Here is a 19,513-nt window from a genome sequence, read left to right as displayed (position 1 = left end):
TTCTTTTGCGAACAATAACATGTGACAAAGATGCATCAATTTAAAGCATCAACTTCATCTTGTGTTTCATACCACTCCATGAAAAATCACAAACTGTCAATAGCTTCATTAACAGGGACTGGAGGTGGTGTCTATATCAGATTTTTCTTGCTATCCACACCATTCCTGCTGTTCCTCTGTGACTACGTTAACCGTTTGATCATCGGTGAGTGTCTCTGTTTCCTTGTCACAGTTCACCCAAGCATCAATCTCTGTCTCTACAAAGTCTCCTAAGCCCAGCTGTCTGCAGTTTTCGGTGATGTCAATGGTTATGCTTTGTTCTGGACAGGTGTCCGCTTCATTGGCACAGCTCCCAATACGCAAGCTATTGTACCAACCATTCTGCAATTGTTGATGGCTTAATGCGGTCCCAAGATTCAGTAATCATGAACACAGCGTCCTTGATTGTGATAGCCTCAGTCCTTTCTAATCATTGTCTTCACCTAGGACAGCATGCAACATGTCATGGCGATAATATTTTTTCATAATTGCAATGATTCACTGATCAAGCAGCTGTAACCTTGAAGAGGTGATGGGTGGGAGAAACAAACACTTGATAACTCCGTCTGCTGATTATAACTGGCTGCCTTTCACAGTGTGTGTCCTCGTGTTCTCAACAAGCAGAAGGGCACGTTGCTCGAATCCTTTGTTTGTCAAATGTGACCTGACAGCGAGTACAAAATCTTCATGGAACCAGGATGAGAAAAGTGGATATGTCATCCATGCCTTATTATGTGTGCTTTGTACCTCATGGAAAACGTGTTCTTGTCACAGTTCTTAAAGCAACGGGGATTAGCATATCACCCAATGCAGACAAGCGGTAGTTTATGGTTGCTAGTGGCATTGACACAAGTCGTAATGTCCCACTTTATGTCCCGACACCTGTTTTTCTGCAGTGGATGCAAGTGTTTTATCTGGTAGTGCACGCCAGAACAATCCACTTTCATCAGCATTGTACAATTGCTCAGGTTCATACTTTCCTTCATGAATGATGGATTGCAGTTTCAGTCTGTAGTCTTCCATGTGCTGACATCCACAGACTTTTGCTCCCCAAGAACGCTGAGCTGCCTAATGCCGTGACGATGTTTGAAGCCCAATGATATGCTGTGATCAATCTCACCGGTGTGGAGTCGTTCATGGAAACTGGCAGCTTTTTCTAGTATCATTGGGCCAGATATGGGATTTCCCTTTTCACGCTGCTGTGAAATCCACAAAAATACAGCTTGGTCGAGTTGCTCATTCTTTGCTGGCTTCATGGATTTTCTTTTCAGAGCAGTTGCAGTCACTTAGGCTGATGAATTTCTTAACCGCTGGTCTTGGTTTTTTGATGTCAGACATTGTCGCTATTCCGATGTTGTACTCCTGTGCAATCCTTGATGTCTTTTCACCATGATCCAGATGCTATAAAATCTTAACCTTCCTGTTCAATTGTCATTGTGGTGCACTTTCTCTTCACAGGCATGGTAAGTACGTACAACAAACTCGATCAGTTACACCAGATATGAACTCAGAAAAGAGTCGTAGAGGGAATGATGACACCACTGATTTTGACGTGCATTTTAAAATCCTTCAGCATGTCTGTCATTTTCATGTGTTAAAATTATTTCAACACTGTGACAATTGACTGACTAAGATTGTTGTATCAATGTCTTTAATACCTATTTGCTGGAACACTTGCACATCATGTTTTGTACAAATACCTCCCTGTATTCCTCAGTTAAACTAAAGACATGATCATTGCACCATTGTTGGTTAAAATGGTGTTAACACTGCTACAATTGACTGAGATTGTTGCAGCAGTGTCATTAACACCTCTTTTATGCAACATTTGCAGATCTTCAGTGCAGGTAACCCTCAGTACCCTGTGCTGCTAACAAAAGACGCACGTGCGACACCATTATCAGTTATGCCACTTTGTTGTAACAGTTTCATGGGACTGTCAGATTCCGTTCGATAATCCGATTTTCAGATAATTGGTATTCGGATAATCAAGTTTCTACTGTATTCCAACATGGTCTCACCAAGGCCTTGTACCATTTGCCTTCTTGACTGCCTTCTCGTACCTGCATGCTTACCTTCAGCAATTAATGTACAAGTACATCCAGGTTTCATGCACATTTCCCTTTCTCAGTTTATAGCCACGCAGGTAATAATCTGCCTTCCTGTTTTTGATCTGAAAGTGGAGAATCTCACATTTATCCACATTATACGGCATCTGCCATGCATTTGCCCAAACACTTAGCTTGTCCAAATCACAGTGAAGCAACTTTACATCCTCCTCTAGCTCACCCTCCCACCCAGCTTTGTGTCACCCGCATGTTTGCAAGTATCACATTCAGTTCCCTCGTCTAAATCAATACATTGTCACTGCCTGCCCTTTTTTCCTATTCTTTCTTTCTTGCCTGACAACCAGTTTTCTAAACATCTCAATGCACTACCCTCCACTCCAAATGCTTTAGAACATCGAACATAGAAAAATACAGCGCAGTACAGGCCCTTTGGCCCTCGATGTTGCGCCGATCCAAGCCCACCTAACCTACACACGCCCACTATCCTCCATATGCCTATCCAATGCCCGTTTAAATGCCCATAAAGAGGGAGAGTCCACCACTGCTACTGGCAGGGCATTCCATGAACTCACGACTCGCTGAGTAAACTCCATGCATTCCATACACTCACGACTCTTTAGAGCTGAATGTTGGCCTAGCCAGACACACCAATATCTTGGGAACGATTATATAAAAAAAGAATGTTTAAACCAAATGCTATACAGGGACCTCACAGACCCCGGAACTCAATTCCTCTACCAATAAAAGCCAGTACGCCATATGCCTTCTTCACATCACTATTTACCTGGGTGGCAACTTTCAGAGATCTGTGTACATGGACACCAAGATCCCTCTGTTCATCCACACTACCAAGTATCCGGCCATTAGCCCAGTACCCCAGTACACATTTGAAAGCCTTCTGAAAATCCAAATAAACCACGTTCACAAACTCCTTCTCATTAACTCTATTAGGTAAATACTTGAATTCCAGTAAATTTGTCAAGTAAGATTTTCCTTTTGTAAATCTATGCTGACTTTGACCGATCCTGCCACTGTTTTCCAAGTATTCTGTTATTAAATCATTTATAATGGACTCTATCCAGCATTCCTATCTAACAGTTCCGAAGAAAGGTCACTGGACCCGAAATGTTAACTCTGACTTCCATCCACAGATGCTGCCAGACTCATTGAGATTTTCCAGCAATTTCTGTTTTTGCTTTCTATCTGACATTTATTCCACCACCAGCAACAGGCTGACTGGTCTATAATTCCCAGGTTTCTCTCAGCTCCCTTTTTAATAGAAGGGTTATATGCTCCTTAAAGTTTGCAATTCTTCTGATTTTCAAGTTATCTGCAACTTTAAATTTGTCCCTACATATACCAAAATATAGATCATTGATATTTATCAGGAAAAGCAATGTTCCCTGGGCAACTGCACTCCAAGCTTTCCTCTAGCTGAAAAAATATCACTCGACCATTCTCTCTGTTTACTGCCACTCAGCTAATTTTGTATCCACATTGAAACTGTCCCTTTTATTCCATGGCCTATAATTTTTCTTAGAAGTTTGTTGTGTGTGGCACTATTACTTCCTGTTACTTCCTCCAGCATGCTAGTCAAGCATGATTTCCCCTACAGGTATCCATGCTGATTCTTCCTAATTAATCCATCTATTTCCATTATTCCTACTATTTCCTGATGGATTGTTTCTATAAGCTTTCCCACCACTGAAATTAAATTGACTGGCCTGTAATTGTCGAATAAGGTTGTAATGTTTGCAATTCTCCAGTCTTTTGGGACCTCTCTGAGTTAACAGAAGATTGAAAGAGTGTGCACAGAAAATTCCACTCTCACTCCCTTCAATAGCTATGGGTGCATTTCATCTAGTCATGTACCCGTCAGCTTTAAGTATTAAGTATTAACTCTCTATGCAACACTTCTTACCCATCAAATTTGAACACTTTTAATGGTAGCGTTTCCTCCTTTATCACAATGGCCTAAGTAGCATCTCCCTCTTTGGTAAAGACAGTCATACAGTTATAACTGTACACCCTAATTTGGCACAAGAGCAATCTGCAGAGTAAAAAGCAGTCAAAGACAATATTCAATGCTTACGATTATGTCCCTGAAGCTTATCAGTTTAAATTAAGGAAAAGAAAGAAACTAACCAGACATCTGTAGAGGGAGAAAGAAATGCTATGGAATCACTGGTTTAAATCACTAAACCTACAGAAAAATGTTGAGAATGTGAGAGAAATTATAATCATGAAAGAATTCAGGAATCCCATTTCTGCACGTTTAAACTTTATTAAAAGATTGGAGAAGCAACAGTTCTGGCAGATACCTATGCTATCTCACAAGAAAATAGACAATTTGTACATGGAAGATGTACTGGACTTAGAGAATAGACACAGGGACACCAAAGTAATAAAGAAGAAAGGATGGAACAAGTAAAATGATTTAAATAAGTTAACATGCTTCCATTTTAAATTGAGAAGCTGTGGTGGGAAAAGTAAAACAAATACCTACAGAAGGAATTGGGTTTTATTTTGGAAAATAACTTCACAGGTTCAAAAATACTGACCTCACTAAGGTTGATGGAACAACCAGTAGAGGTAAAAGAAACTGAAATATTGCATGAGGAATACCCTGGATTATTTCAAGACTGTGTTTTAACTGGAAGTAAGGCCTACAGAATTAGACTGGAAGAAAAGGGAAGAAATTATTTGGAAATGTAGTTCTTAGGTGCAACTTTTGAAAATGGGTGCAAGTAAAAAGAATGAGGCTGATATGTTTAGATAATCTTCTTTAGTAGAAATGCATCAAACACATTTGGAATTCAAAGTTACACCAAAGAATCTATTCAGAACGAAATTGGAAACGATACATTGAAAGATGAAGTATCGATAAGGAAATGAAGACCACTCAAATACCGGTCAATGAGGAATGGAAGGGAGAATAAAAGAACAGGATATTATTTAAATAGAGAGAAACCGTGGAAAACTGCAATATAAAGGAAATTGTGGGGGGCGGGGGGGTGGGTTGTGCATGGAACACAGAAAACTAGCACACTGGTGCAGCAGTCAGTCAGGAAGGCAAATGGAATTTTGGCCTTTATTTCAATTATCAGGAAAATCGACGTTTCGGGCAAAAGCCCTTCATCAGGAATAGAGCTATGAAGGGTTTTTGCCCGAAATGTCAATTTTCTTGCTTCTCGGATGCTGCCTGAACTGCTGTGCTTTTCCAGCACCACTTCAATCCAGAATCTGGTTTCCAGCATCTGCAGTCATTGTTTTTACCTTCTTTATTTCATAGGTTGGTGTATGAGTAGGGAATGCTTACTGCAACTGTTCAAGTACTGGGGAGACCATACCTGCAGTGCTGTAAGCAGTTTTGCTCTCCTCATTTAAGGAAAGCAATCATTTCATTGGACGCAGTTCAGAGAAGTTTCACCAGGATAATTCCTGATACAAATGCCTTATCAGCAAAGGGTAAACAGGTTGGGACTTTACTCACTGGAGTTCAGAAGAACGAGAGGTGATCTTATTTAAACAGAGAATTCTTAAGAGTCTTGACAGAGATGTTTCCCCTAATGGAAAGGCTTTGAATGAGGGAACGTATTTTCAGAATAAAGGGGCACCAGTTTAAGACTGAGATGAGGAGAAATTTCTTTTTTAGAAGTCCTTGCTACAGACAACTGTTAGGGTGGAGTTCTTGTGTATATTTAAGGATGAGATAGTGATGGAAATGCCGCTGAACGTCAAGAGCCGACTGTTAGATTCTATCTTGTTGGAGACGGTAATTATCCAGCACTTGCGTGGCGTCAATGTTACCCAAAGGCAGACCTTGAGGGAGATGGAGGACAGTGCCCCCAATCTACAAAGGAAGGTAATTAAAAGGAAACAATGAAGGCATTTCCTCCCCTCACCTAAGCCTGAGCAGTGTGATCTGCTAGACTAACACCCATTCCCTGATCTCCGAAAGCCTTTCTTCAATAATTAGACACTTAATGACCTTGAATACATTGAGGGTGGTGGGCTTTCAGAGGCCCTGTACTACTGTAACAGTCTGGGCAGAGAGGTGTAAGAATTTTATTTAACCACTCCTGCAAAGGAGCTGTAAAATTCTGCCCATATGTCTAATTGCAGAAGACTAATTATATTTCATTCATTCATAAAGACAGCCATTAACTGGAGTGTAGTCATACAGTTTTCTAAAAATGTAGAGTATGAGACTATTTTCCAAACTTACCTTCTGCTTATATTTCTCCATATCCTCTTTATTCTTTTTAGCGAGCTGTTCATATTCACAATGAATTTCTTTCAGAACCTGTTCTAGTTCGCATTTATTTGTATCTCCTTGCTCAAGGTTCTGTATGTGCTCTACTTTCTTCTGCCAGTAAATGCGCTCCTGTAAGTCAAAACGTCTGTAAAATCAAGGACCATAAAAGACTGCTTGGTTCATCATTGCTCATTCCATTGAGTTATTTTAAGTGAAGCAGTTTGAGACTTTTGAAATACAATAAGACATAACAATCAGCTGCTTTTTGAGTGCTCCTAATGTCTTTGACTTGTTTTAGCTATTTATCATTTTTTGAATTAAAAATGTCTAATATTTATTTTAAATTTACTTTCCATTAATTTAAGTTAATGTCAACTGCTCTAACTGGCCTGACTTACCTTGACATCATATTCTGGATTCACCATATTTATTTCATTTTGATATTTCATAGTGTAAATTTAATGACATGCTGTCTGCATCTATTGGAAAATTACAGTTGCCTTGGCTGTGACTTTTCATTGTGCTTTTGTGGCAAACAACTTCACAATTTACTCTTACATAGACACAATTTCCTTTGTTTCTCTGGACTTAACCATATCTGAAATTTAATGCAAATTATTTCATTAAGGGAAACATGGAACAAAGCCAAATTAATTGAAAATGAGATAAAGAATCTCAGAACTGTTACGTTTCAGAAGGAGGCTAATCATAGGAAAATATGAATTAGGAGTAGCAGTGTCCATTCAGAGCCTAGAGCCTGTTGCACCGCTCAGTACGATTATAGCTGATTTATGTTTCGAATTTCACATTTCCAACTATTCAGATAACATTCAATTTCTTTGCCTAACAAACATCCATCTCTCTGACCTAAATAAATTCAACAACCCTGCTTCACTGCCTTTTGAGGCAGAGTTCCAAAGTTGCACAACCTCAGAGAAAACACAAACAGAAATCTCTGGAGAAACTTAGCAGGTCTGTTGGTTCTCAGGAAGGGTTAATGGACTCAAAAGTTAGCTCTCCCCACAGCTGCCGTCAGACCTGCTGAGTTTCCCCAGCAATTTCTATTTGTGTGTCAGATTTTCAGCATCTGCGGTTCTTGTTTCTATTTTACTTCTGAGAGGAAATCCTTTTCCTCACCTCTATCCTAAAAAGGGCAATCCTAAACTTTTAAAGTGAGCCCTTGCCCTGCACTCACTTACTCACTTATTCTTTCCACATCCATCTTGTTTGGGCTATTCAGGATCTCAACAAACTTTAATTAATCACCGCTCATTCTTATAAACTGCAATGGAAACAAGCCCAGCCTATCCAATTTTTCCTCAGAAGACAACTTTCACAGTTTAGGTATCAATCTATTACACTCCCCCTAAATAGATTCAAATTGCATGTCATGCCTGTGTTACAACTCTGAACGAGCTATTCACTTGTTCCACAGTTCTATCTTTTCCCTCAGTCCTGCAAGTTTTCCCCCTTCAGATAATAACCCAATTCCTTCGTGAAGTCCTCAAATGTATCAGCTTCCATCACAATCTCTTAATCACTCGCTGCATAAAGAGTATTAACTCATGTTGCCATTGCCTCATTTGCCAATTACTTTGAATCAGTGACTGTTTGTTCTCAATCGTTCTTCCAATGTAAACCGTTCTTCCCAGTCTCCTCTCAGCCTTAATGAAAGAGCAAAATACTGGGAATGCTGGATATATGAAATAAAAGAAATATACTGAAAATATTTCAGCCAGCAGGAGGCATCTCCTGTGCCTCCATAAATTGACCTCCATTATCGGGAGGTGGCAACTCAGTTTAGCAATCAGAGGTCCAAGTTAATGCTCTGGGACACAGGTACCAGCCACAGCACTGCAACAAATGGAATTCAAAATCAATTAATAAATCTTGAATTAAAAGCTAAGCTCGGTAATGCTTATCACAAAAACATTGTGATAAAAACCTATCAGGTCACCTGTCTGGCCTACATGTGATCCCAGACCCATAGCAATGTCGTTCAATCTTTAATGCCTACATGAAGAGAAAGAGATTAGTGATGACAAATGTAGGTCCCTTACAGTCAGAAATGGAGGAATGTACAATACGGGACAAAGAAATGGCTGAGCAACTGGATACATATTTTGGTTCTGTCTTCACAAACAGGACACACATGTTGGAGAATGCAAGATTTGGTGAGAGGGAGAACTGAGGGAGATCAATATTAGTAGAGAAAATGGTGCTGGGAAAATTGAGGGGATTGAAGGCAGATAACTCTCCAGGGCCTGATAATCTACATCCCAGAGTACTTAAGAAAGTGACTCTTGAAATACTGGATGTATTGGTGGTCATCTTTCAGGATTCTATAGACTCTGGAAGAGTCCCTTCAGATTGGAGGGTAGCTAATGTTCCTTCAATATTCAGAAAGGGAGGTAGACAGAAACCTGGGAATTATAGACCATTAAGTCTAACATCTGAAGTGGGGAAAATTCTCAAATCCATAATCAAGAACTCTATAGTGTAGCATTTAGAAAGCAGTGGCAGAATTAGATAGGGTCAGCATGATTTATGAAGTGGAAATCATGCTTGACAAATCTATTGGAATTCTATGAAGATGTAACTAGTAGAGTTGACAAGTGGGAGCCAGTCAATGTCGTATATTTGGACTTTCAGAAAACATTTAATAAAATCCCACTTAAGAGATTGCTGTGCAAGATTAAAGCGCATGGGATTAGGGGAAAGTGTATTGAGATTGATAGAAATCTGGTTGGCAGAGAGGAAACAAAGAGAAGGAATTAATGGGTCCTATTCAAATTGGAAGGTAGTAACTAGTGAGGCGCCACAGAGATCAGTGCTAGGACCCCAGCTATTCACAATATATTAACAATTTGGATGACAGAACAGTGTGTAACATCTCAAAGTTTGTAGATGATACGAAGTTGGATGGGAGGGTGAACTGTGACAAGAATTCATAAAGTCAGGAAGTATGGGATACAGGGAGATTTGGCTATCTGGATTCAGAATTGGCTGGCTGATAGAAGGCAGAGAGTGGTTGTAGATGGAAAGTATTCTGCTTGGAGGTCAGTGTTGAGTGGGGTCCCGCAGGGCTCTGTTCTTGGGCTTCTGCTCTTTGTAGTTTTTAATAAATGACTTGGATGAGGAGGTTGAGGGGTGGGTTAGTGAATTTGCAGATGACACATAGGTTGGAGGTACCGTCGATTGTATAGAGGGCTGTTGCAGGCTGCAGCGCAATATAGACAGGATGCAGAGCTGGGCTGAGAAATGGCAGATGGAGTTCAACCTGGATAAATGCAAAGTGATGCATTTTGGAAGGTCGAAATTAAATGCTGAATATAGAATTAAAGACAGGATTCTTGGCAGTGTGGAGGAACAGAGGGAAAGTACATAGATCCCCCAAAGTTGCCACCCAAGTGGATAGGGTTGTTAAGAAAGCGTATGGTGTTTTGGCTTTCATTAACGGGGAGGTTTTGCTACAGCTCTACAAGTCCCTGGAGAGACCACACTTGGAATACTGTGTCCAGTTCTGGTCGCCCTACTATAGGAAAGATACAGAGGCTTTGGAGAGGGTGCAAAGAAGTGAAGAAGGATGCTGCCTGGACTGGAGGGCTTGCCTTATGAAGAAAGGTTGAATAAGCTCGGACTTTTCTCTCTGGACAGAAGGAAGAAGAGATGAGACCAGACAAGATAATGAGTGGGATAGATAAAGTCAATAGCCAGAGACTTTTCTCCAGGGCAGGATTGACTGGTACGAGGAGCCATAGTTTGAAGATATTAGGAGGAAAGTATAAAGGAGATGTCAGAGGAAGGTTCTTTATGCAGAGAGTTGTGAATGTATGCAATATGTTGCCAGCTGTAGTGGTGGAAGCAGAGTCATTAGGGACATTTAAGCAACTGCTGGACGTGCACATGGATAGCAGTGAGTTGAAGGGTGCGTAGGTTATATTTTACATTAGGATTAAACCTCGGCACAACATTGTGGGCCAAAGGGCCTGTTCTGTGCTGTACCTTTCTATGTTCTAAGTTCTAAGAATGCAGAGATGCTTTAGCATGATCTGGACAGGTTGGGTGAGTGGGCAAATCAATGGCAGATGCTGCATAATTTGGGTAATGCAAGATTATTCACTTTAGAAGAAAAAACAAGGCAGCAGATTACCACCTGATTGGCTGTAGGTGGAGAGGAGAGTGTGCAGTGGGACCTGAGTGTCTTTGTCCATCTGTGACTGAAGGTAAGCATGCAGATGCAGCAGGTGGTAAAGGCAGCAAATGGTTTGTTGGCTTTCATTGCGAGACGTTTCGAGTACAGGAGCAGGGATGTGTTGTTGCAGTTATACAGGGCTTGGAGGAGGCCACACCTAGAATACTGTGTGCAGTTTTAGTCTCCGTTTCTGAGGAAGGATTCTCTTGCTCTTGAGGGATTGGAAGAAAGGTTTACCAAGCTGATTCTAGGGATGGCGGGACTAACATATGAAGAGAGGTTGACTAGATTAGTATTGTTTTCGCTGGAGTTCAGACGGGTGAGGAGGGAATCTCTTGGAGACCTTTAAAATTCTAACAGGACTAGACAGAATAGATGCAGGGAGGACGTTCCCGATGGTGGGTGTGTCCAGAACCAGGGGTCACAGTCTGAGGATTCGGGATGGTCCATTTAGGATGAAGATGAGGAGACATTTCTTCAACCAAAAAGTGGTGAGCCTGTGGAAATCATTACCACAGGAAGTAGTTGATGCCAAAACACAATATACTCAAGAGAGCGGCTAGATATAGCACTTGGGGTGAATGGGACCAAAGGTTATGGGAGAATGCAGAATTAGGCTGTTGAGGTGGAGATCAGCCATGATTGTGATGAATGGCGGAGAAGGTTCAAAGGACTGAATGGGCTCCTCCTGCTCCAATGTTTTAAATAGACCTTTTTTAAAATTCATTTGTGGGATATGGGTGTCTCTAGCTGGCCAGCATTTATTGCCTGTCCCTAGATGTCCTTAAGGAGGTGGTAGTGAGCTGTCTTTTTGAATTGCTGCTGTCCAAGTGCTGCAGGTTGACCCACAATGCTGTTTGGGAGGGAATTCTAGGATTTTGACCCAGTGACACTGAAGGAACTTCACTATACTTCCAAACTTGGATGGTGAGTGGTTTGGGGGGGGGGGGAACCTGCAGGTGGTGGTGTGCTAACGTATCTGCTGGTGTTAGACAATAGACAATAGGTGCAGGAGTAGGCCATTCAGCCCTTCGAGCCTGCACACCATTCAATATAATCATGGCTGATCATTCCTAATCAGTATCCTGTTCCTGCCTTATCTCCATAACCCTTGATTCCACTATCTTTGAGAGCTCTATCCAACTCCTTCTTAAATGAAAATGTTGTCCTTGCAGATGGCAGTTGTCATTGGTTTAAAAAGTGCTGTGAATCAGTCCTAGCAAACCAAACATTTCTGTCAAACTGCTACTGAAGTGGAGATGCAGTGAATCTCTATCTTCTTAAGGTAAATAAATAATGGAGAATAAATGATGGCCTAGCCAGCGACACGGAGATCCCGTGAACGAATGAAATAAAATTGCTTCTCTCCACAGATGCTGCCTGATCTATTGAGTATATCCTCTCAATAATTTCTTCTCCAAGGCAGACATTTCCAACAACTTCAATCAAACCATGTAACAGTTCACAATTCTTTCATAATTATAAATCATACTATGGCTCAGCAGAGTCTTGATTACGTTCACAACATCTGGAATTGGGGAGCAATTAGCAAAAGGATTCCTCCACTGGTTAGAAGACAAGATAGAGAGCAATGGTTAGATAAAATTGGGCGGCATGGTAGCACGGTGGCTAGCACTGCTGCCTCACAGCGCCAGAGACCCGGGTTCAATTCCTGCCTCAGGCGACTCTCTGTGTGGAGTTTGCACATTCTCCCAGTGTCTGTGTGGGTTTTCTCCGGGTGCTCCGGTTTCCTCCCACAATCCAAAAATATGCAGATAGGTGAATTGGCCACGCTAAATTGCCCATAGTGTTAGGTGAAGGGGTAAATGTAGGGGAATGGGTGGTTGGGTTGCGCTTCGGCAGGTCGGTGTGGACTTGTTGGACCAAAGGGCCTGTTTCCACACTGTAAGTAATCTAATCAGAATTAAAAACTGATTACGGCACAAAATTTGCAATTCGCCTAACTGAATCAACCATCTGCAAATCTGATTCACTTATGTAACCAACAAACCTTTTGCTATTGTCTGCTGGTTTTTCTCCCCCCACCCCCATATACTTAATCTAATTGTCTTCTAAAGAGACTAAATCCATCTCCACAAACAAAATAAGTAGATATATCAGATCATAGCTACCCACTATGTAAAAAGAGAGCCTCCTCTTCTCTACAAGCAACAACTCAAGCTTCACAAGCTTCTAGCAAGAAAGATTCTAATTTTCCCTGGACCATCAGAGGCTGACGGATGACCTTATTCATGAAATCATGAGGGGCATGGATAGGATAAATAAACAAGGTCTTTTCCCCAGGGTCGGGCAGTCCAAAACTAGAGGGCATAGGTTTAAGGTGAGAGGGGAATAATTTAACAGGGACCTAAGAAGCAACTTTTTCACACAGAGGGTGGTGTGTGTAAGGAACGAGCTAGCTGAGGAAGTGTTGGAGGCTGGTACAATAATAACATTTAAAATGGGTGTACAAATAGGAATGGTTTACAGGGATATGAGCCAAATGCTGGCAAATTAATTTAGGACATCTGCCTAGAAGGATCACTCGACTCAAAATGTTAACTCTGATTTCTGCCAGACCTGCTGAGCTTTTCCAGCAATTTCCATTTTTATTTCTGATTTACAGCATCCTCAGTTCTTTTGGATCGTATCCTGGGAGTTACCACTGACTAGAAACTGAACTGGACTAGCCATTTAAGATTTGTGGTTGGAAGAGCAGGTCAGAGGCTAGGAAGCTTGCAGTGAGCAACTCACCTCCTAATTCCCCAAAGCTTGCCCATAGTCTACAAGATATGAGTCACAAGTGTGATGGAATACTCCTTAGTTGCCTAGATGAATGAAGCTCCAATGACACTCAAGAAGCTCAGCAATATGACAAAGCAGCCTACTTGATTGGCACCACATCAACAAATATTCAGCCACACCACTACCAACACTGAGCATCATTGTGTGCTATCTACAAGACGCATTGCATAAATTCACCAAGGCTCCTTTGACAGAATCTGCCAATGTTAAAGCTTGAATTCCTTTGGGTGTTTCCTTGCCTCTCCGTGTGCTGGTAGATATGTGTTCTATGTCCTGTATAAACCAACAATTACAACCAACTGGTAAGACAAGAGAAGCAGATATACGAGAACACCACCCAACACCACGACCTGTAAGTTCCCCTCCAGACCACTCATCATCCAGACTTGGAAATATAAAACACTTTTCCTTCAGGGCCTGTCAGCCAAAATCTGAGAACCTCCTCCCTAATGCCATCACAGGCCTTCCTTGAGCAAATGGACTTAAGGAGGCAGTTCATGAACATTTCCTCCAGGGTAAACAGGATAGGGAATGAATGTTGGGCAATCTAGCGATACCCACAAAGTCAGAGAGATGTACAGCACGGAAACAGACCCTTCAATCCAACTCATCCATGCTGACCAGACATCCTAACCTAATCTAGTCCTATTTGCTAACACTTGGCCCATATCCCTCCAAACCCTTGCAATTCATGTACCTATCCAGGTGCCTTTTAAATATTGCAATCATACTAGCCTCCACCACTTCCTCTGGCAGCTCATTCCACACACACACCACCCTCTACATTCAAACATTGCCCCGAGATCTCTTTTAAATTTTTCCTCTCTCACCCTAAACCTATGCCCTCTAATTCTGGACTACCCCACCCCAGGGAGAAGACCTGGTCTACTTATTCTATCCATGCTCCTCATGATTTTATAAACCTCTGTAAGGTCACCCTCAGCCTCCGACGCTCCAGGGAAAACAGCCCCAGCCAATACAGCCTCTCCCTATAGCTCATATCCTCCAACCCTGGCAACATTCTTGTAAATCTTTTCTGAACTCTTCAAAGTTTCACAACATCCTTCTCAAGAATGTATTTTTAAAAGCAGTCAACAAACAGCAATGTTGGAGAGAATTTGGGAGGTACACAGAGGTTCCAGAGAGAGAACAATCAGCCTATAACACAGCTTAGACATGCATGGAAAGGATAATAAGACTTATGAGGCTGATGTGAGGCTATGGCATGATGTTTCAAAGTAAAACTAGGGACCAAAAAAAGAATTGACTCACCTACACCAAGGAAAGCACTGAAACAGCTCTGTTAGGGACATGGCTAGTTGTGAAATACAAGTTAGTCTGCGCTGGTCAGTTACTACACTCCAGTATAGTAAGAACATACAAACTTATTGTCTACTGCAATCCAAGAGGAAGATTTATTCAATTGCTGTGCATTCTGTAACAGCACAAGACAAATCGGCACAAACCTGCAAACCTGACTGATCACTCACCAGTGATCATGTGACTCACCCCTTAAAAGGAACACTGTCCCAACATAATGTACACCAACTTAACCTGCAAACTTTCCTTTCATCAAACAACCCCAGTATTTACATATAACATATATGTTGAAGCAGCAAAACTATTTCCATGGATATGACACACAGTTGCATTAGATACAATGAACAATATGCACTATTTAATAAGCAGCTCTATTTGGCGGGTATCTGTCTCGTGCCAGGATCTTCTTACTTTTCTGGTGCAGGATTCATCTTAGGGACACTGAGAACCTCTGGTATAGGCTAGTCCTTGGGGAACATAAAGAAAGTTTCTTCCACGGGCATGGTATCCTCACTGCAATGTGCTGCTGTGGGGATAGTGTGCTGCCTTCAGGACGCAAGGTCTGGCTCCATCTGGAGGTTCTGTGGTGATGGTAGTTCCAGATCAGAAGTCACACAACCCTAGGTTTATTTGAGCTTTTGGAGTGCTGCTCCTTCGTCACGTGGAGTGAAGAGAAGCACACAGGCACATAATTTACAGGCAGAGAGATGAAAAGATCGTACAAATGGTGTGAGTGGAGTATAGACAGGTTGAATAATAAGTCTCTGCGGTGATCAAAAGTGTCAGATAATGTGAGTAAAGTTTAGGGTGTAGGTTTGCTCGCTGAGCTGTAGGTTTGATATCCAGACGTTTCATTACCTGGCTAGGTAACATCATCAGTGGCGACCTCCAAGTGAGGCGAAGCTGTTGTCTCCTTCTTTCTATTTATAAGTGAGTAAAGTGTCAACAGATGACCTATAGTCCAACTAATTGAGGCGAAGAGATAATTACAAACATTTAAAAGTAAGGTGGTGCTGGAAACAAACCAAATGGCTGGAATAATATGATAGATATAAGAGTTGCATGTTGAGATCTAACCAAAGTAACAAATAATCCAAAACTGTACAAACGTGACTGATCACCAAGTATCAGCTGAGGTACTGGAAAAGACAATGGCAGAAACAGCCCTGTCAACCCTGCAAACTCCTCCTCACGAGCATCTGGGGGCTAGGGCCAAAATTGGGAAAGCTGCCTCACAGACTAGTAAAGCAACAACCTGACATTGTCTGTACGGTATGATTCTGTGAGTATGACTATGTCCCAGACAGCGCCATCACCATCCCGAGATGTGTCCTGTCTCGCAAGCAGGACAGACCCAGCAGAGGTGGCGGCAGTGGGATACAGTCAGGAAGCAGTTGCTCAGGAAGCAATATTGACTCCAGACCCCATGAAGTCTCGTGGCTTCAGGTTAAACAAGTGCAAGAAAACCTCCTGCTGATTATCATATACTGTCCTCCCTCAGCTGATGAATTAGTACTGCTCCACGTTAAACAACACTAGGAGAAAGCACAGAGGATGGAAGAAGTATAAAATGTACTGTGGGTAGCGGATTTCAATGGTCCACCACCAAGAGTGGCTTGGCAGCAGTACTAGTTATGAGGCTGGATCTGCGAATGAGGGAGGCAGAGAACTTCTTTAAAGTGGGCATCCTTTGAAGAGACTTCACTTCACAGTGGTACAAACTTAATTAGAAACAAAAAAACTGCAGCAGCTGGAATGCAAAGCCAGACAGCATCAGGAGGTGGAGACGGTCCAAAACATCTACTTCTCCGCCTTCTGATGCTGCCTGGCTTGCTGTATTCTTGCAGCATCTTGCTCGTCTACTCTAGACTGGGTCTGTGGCAGGTAGTGACGGAACCAATAAGGGGGAAAACAGACTTGACCTCATCCTTACCAATCTGCTAGCTGCAAATGCATCTCTGTCCATGACAGTATCAGTAAGAGCGACTTTGTGGAGACAAAGTCCTGAATTCGCATTGAGAATAACCTCAATCTTGTTGAGTGGCACTATCACCGTGCAAAATGGGTCAGACTTCAAACAGATCTAGTAAGTCAAGAATGGGCATCCATGAGGCAGTGTGGGCCATCAACAGCAGCAGAATTGCACTCTAGCACAATCTGTAACCTCATGGTCTGGCACAAAGCCACTCAACCATTACCATCAAGCCGGGGATCAACGCATAGTGTAGGAGGGCATACCAGGAGCAGTACCAGGTATTCCTGAAGGTGAGGTGTCAACCTGGCGAAGTCGCCAAACAGGACTACTTGCATTGCCAAACAACATGAGCAGCCAATGATTGATACAACTCAGTAATCCCACAACCAATGGATCAGAACTAAACTCTGCAGTCCAGCCACATCCAGTCATGAATGGTGGGAGACAATTAAACAGCTCACTGAAGAAAGAGGTTCCACAAATATCTCCATCCTCAATATTGGAAGAGCTCAGGATGAAACTTTCACAGCAATATTCTGCCACATGTGTGAAGTGGATTATACATCTTGGCCTCCTCCAGCAGTCCCCAGCATTATGGATACCAATCTTTAGCCAATTTGATTCACTTCATAGGATATCAGGAAACTGTTTGAGGCACTGGATATTGCAAAGGCTATGGGTCCTGACAACATTCTGGCAACTGTACAGAAGGCTTACAGTCAGAGTCATAGAGATATACAGCACGGAAACAGACCCTTTGGACCAACTCGCCCATTCCAACCAGATACCCTAACCTAATCTAGTCAAAGTTGCCAGCACTTGGCCCATGTTGTAATTGTACCAGCCTCCACCACTTCCTCTGGCAGCTCATTCTATATATGCACCACCCTCTGCATGAAAAAGCTGTCCCCGGGTCCCTTTTATATCTTTCCCCTCTCACCCTAAACCTATGCCCTCTAGTTCTGGACTCCCCCACATGGGGAAAAAAGCTTTGTCTACCCTGTCCATGCCCCTCATGATTTTATACACCTCTATATGGTTACCCTTCAGCCTCCGACACTCCAAGGAAAACAGTCCCAGCCTATTCAGCCTCTCTCTATAGCTCAAATCCTCCAGCCCTGGTAACATCCTTGTAAATCTTTTCTGAACCCTTTCGAGTTTCACAATAACCTTCATATTGCAGGGACCAGAATTGCATGCAATATTCCAAAGGTGGCCTCACCAATGTCCTGTACAGCTGCAACATGACCTCCCAACTCCTATACTCAAGCTCTGACCAATAAAAGAAAGCATACCAAACGCCTTCTTCACTATCCTATCTACCTGTGACTCTACTTTCAAACACCTATGAACCTGCACTCCAAGGTCTCTTTGTTCAGCAACACTCCCTAGGACCTTACCATGAAGTCTATAAGGCCTGCTCTGATTTGCTTTTCCAAAATGCATCACCTTGCATTTATTTAAATTAAACTCCATCTGCCACCCCTCAGTCTATGGGCTCATCTGATCAAGATCCTGTTTCACTTAGGTAAACTTCTTTGCTGTCCACTACACCACCAATTTTAGTGTCATCTGCAAATTTACTAACTATACCTCCTATGTTCACATCCAAATCATTTAAATAAATGACAAAAAGCAGTGGACCCAGTACCGATCAATGTGGCACAGGACTGGTCACAAGTTTCCAGTCTGAAACTAACCCTCCATGCACCACCCTCTGTCTTCTTGAAACGTTCTGAATCAAAATGGCGAGTTCTCCCTGTATTCCATGAGATCTAACCTTACTCACCAGTCTCTCATGGGGAACCTTGTCGAATGTCTTACTGAAGTCCATATAGATCACGCCTACTGGTCTGCCCTCATCAATCTTCTTTGTTACTTCTTCAAAAAACTCAATAAAGGTCGTGAGACATGATTTCCCACGCACAAAAACCATGCTGACTATTCCTAATCAGTCCTTGCCTTTCCAAATACATGTAAATCCTATCCCTCAGGATTCCCTCCAACAATAAATAGTTCCCTGGCTTGTCCTTACCACCCTTCTTAAATAGTGGCAACATGGTAGCCAAGCTCCAGTCTTCCAGCATCTCACCTGTGACTATCGATGATACAAATAATTCTGCAAAGGGCCCAGTAATCACTTCCGTAGCTTCCCACAGAGTTCTAGGGTACACCTGATCAGGTCCTGGAGATTTATTCACTTTTAAGCATTTCAAGACATCCAGCACCTCCTCTGTAAAACGGACATTTGTCAAGATGTCACCATCTATTTTCCCACATTCTATACGTTCTATGTCCTTCTCCACAGTAAACACTGATGCAAAGTGTAATACTTCCCCCATTTTCTGTGGCTCCACACAAAGACCGCCTTGCTGATTTTTGAGGAGCCCTATTCTCTCCCTAGTTGCCCTTTTGTCCATAATGTATTTGTAAAAACCCTTTGGATTTTCCTTAACCTTATTTGCCAAAGCTATCTCATGTCCCCTTTTTGCCCTCCCGATTTCCCTCTTAAGTATACTCCTACTGCCTTTATACTCTAAGGATTCATTCGCTCTCTCCTCTCTATACCTGACATATGTTTCCTTCTTTTTCTAAACCTAAACCTCAATTTCTCGAGTCATCCAGCCTTCCCTACATCTACCAGCCTTTCCTTTCACATACTGTCTCTGGACTCTCGTTCTCTCATTTCTGAAGGCTTCCCAATTTCCAGCCGTCCCCAGTGAACATCTGTCCCCAATCAGCTTTTGAAAGTGCTTAATACTGTCAAAATTAGTTTTCCTCCAATTCAGACCTTCAACTTTTAGATCCAGTCTATTCTTTGCTATCACTATTTTAAAGCTAATATAATCATG

The 19,513-nt window shown here is 42.1% G+C and overlaps 1 long non-coding RNA gene across 1 annotated transcript in view; it reads right to left on the bottom strand.

The window, feature by feature from the left end:
- LOC122552049 overlaps positions 1-6,492 on the bottom strand; it is a 52,782-nt gene extending 46,290 nt beyond the window's left edge. Inside the window, exon 1 of the long non-coding RNA XR_006312279.1 lies at positions 6,337-6,492. This is a non-coding gene — a long non-coding RNA (uncharacterized LOC122552049). The remainder of the gene's footprint in view (positions 1-6,336) is intronic.
- Between the last annotated feature and the right edge of the window lie 13,021 nt (positions 6,493-19,513).

The sequence above is a fragment of the Chiloscyllium plagiosum genome, chromosome 7, assembly GCF_004010195.1.
Source record: "Chiloscyllium plagiosum isolate BGI_BamShark_2017 chromosome 7, ASM401019v2, whole genome shotgun sequence".
NCBI classification, from domain to species: Eukaryota; Metazoa; Chordata; class Chondrichthyes; order Orectolobiformes; family Hemiscylliidae; genus Chiloscyllium; species Chiloscyllium plagiosum.
The sequence above is the reverse complement of the archived record's forward strand: the minus strand, read 5'-3'. Positions and strand labels throughout refer to the sequence as shown.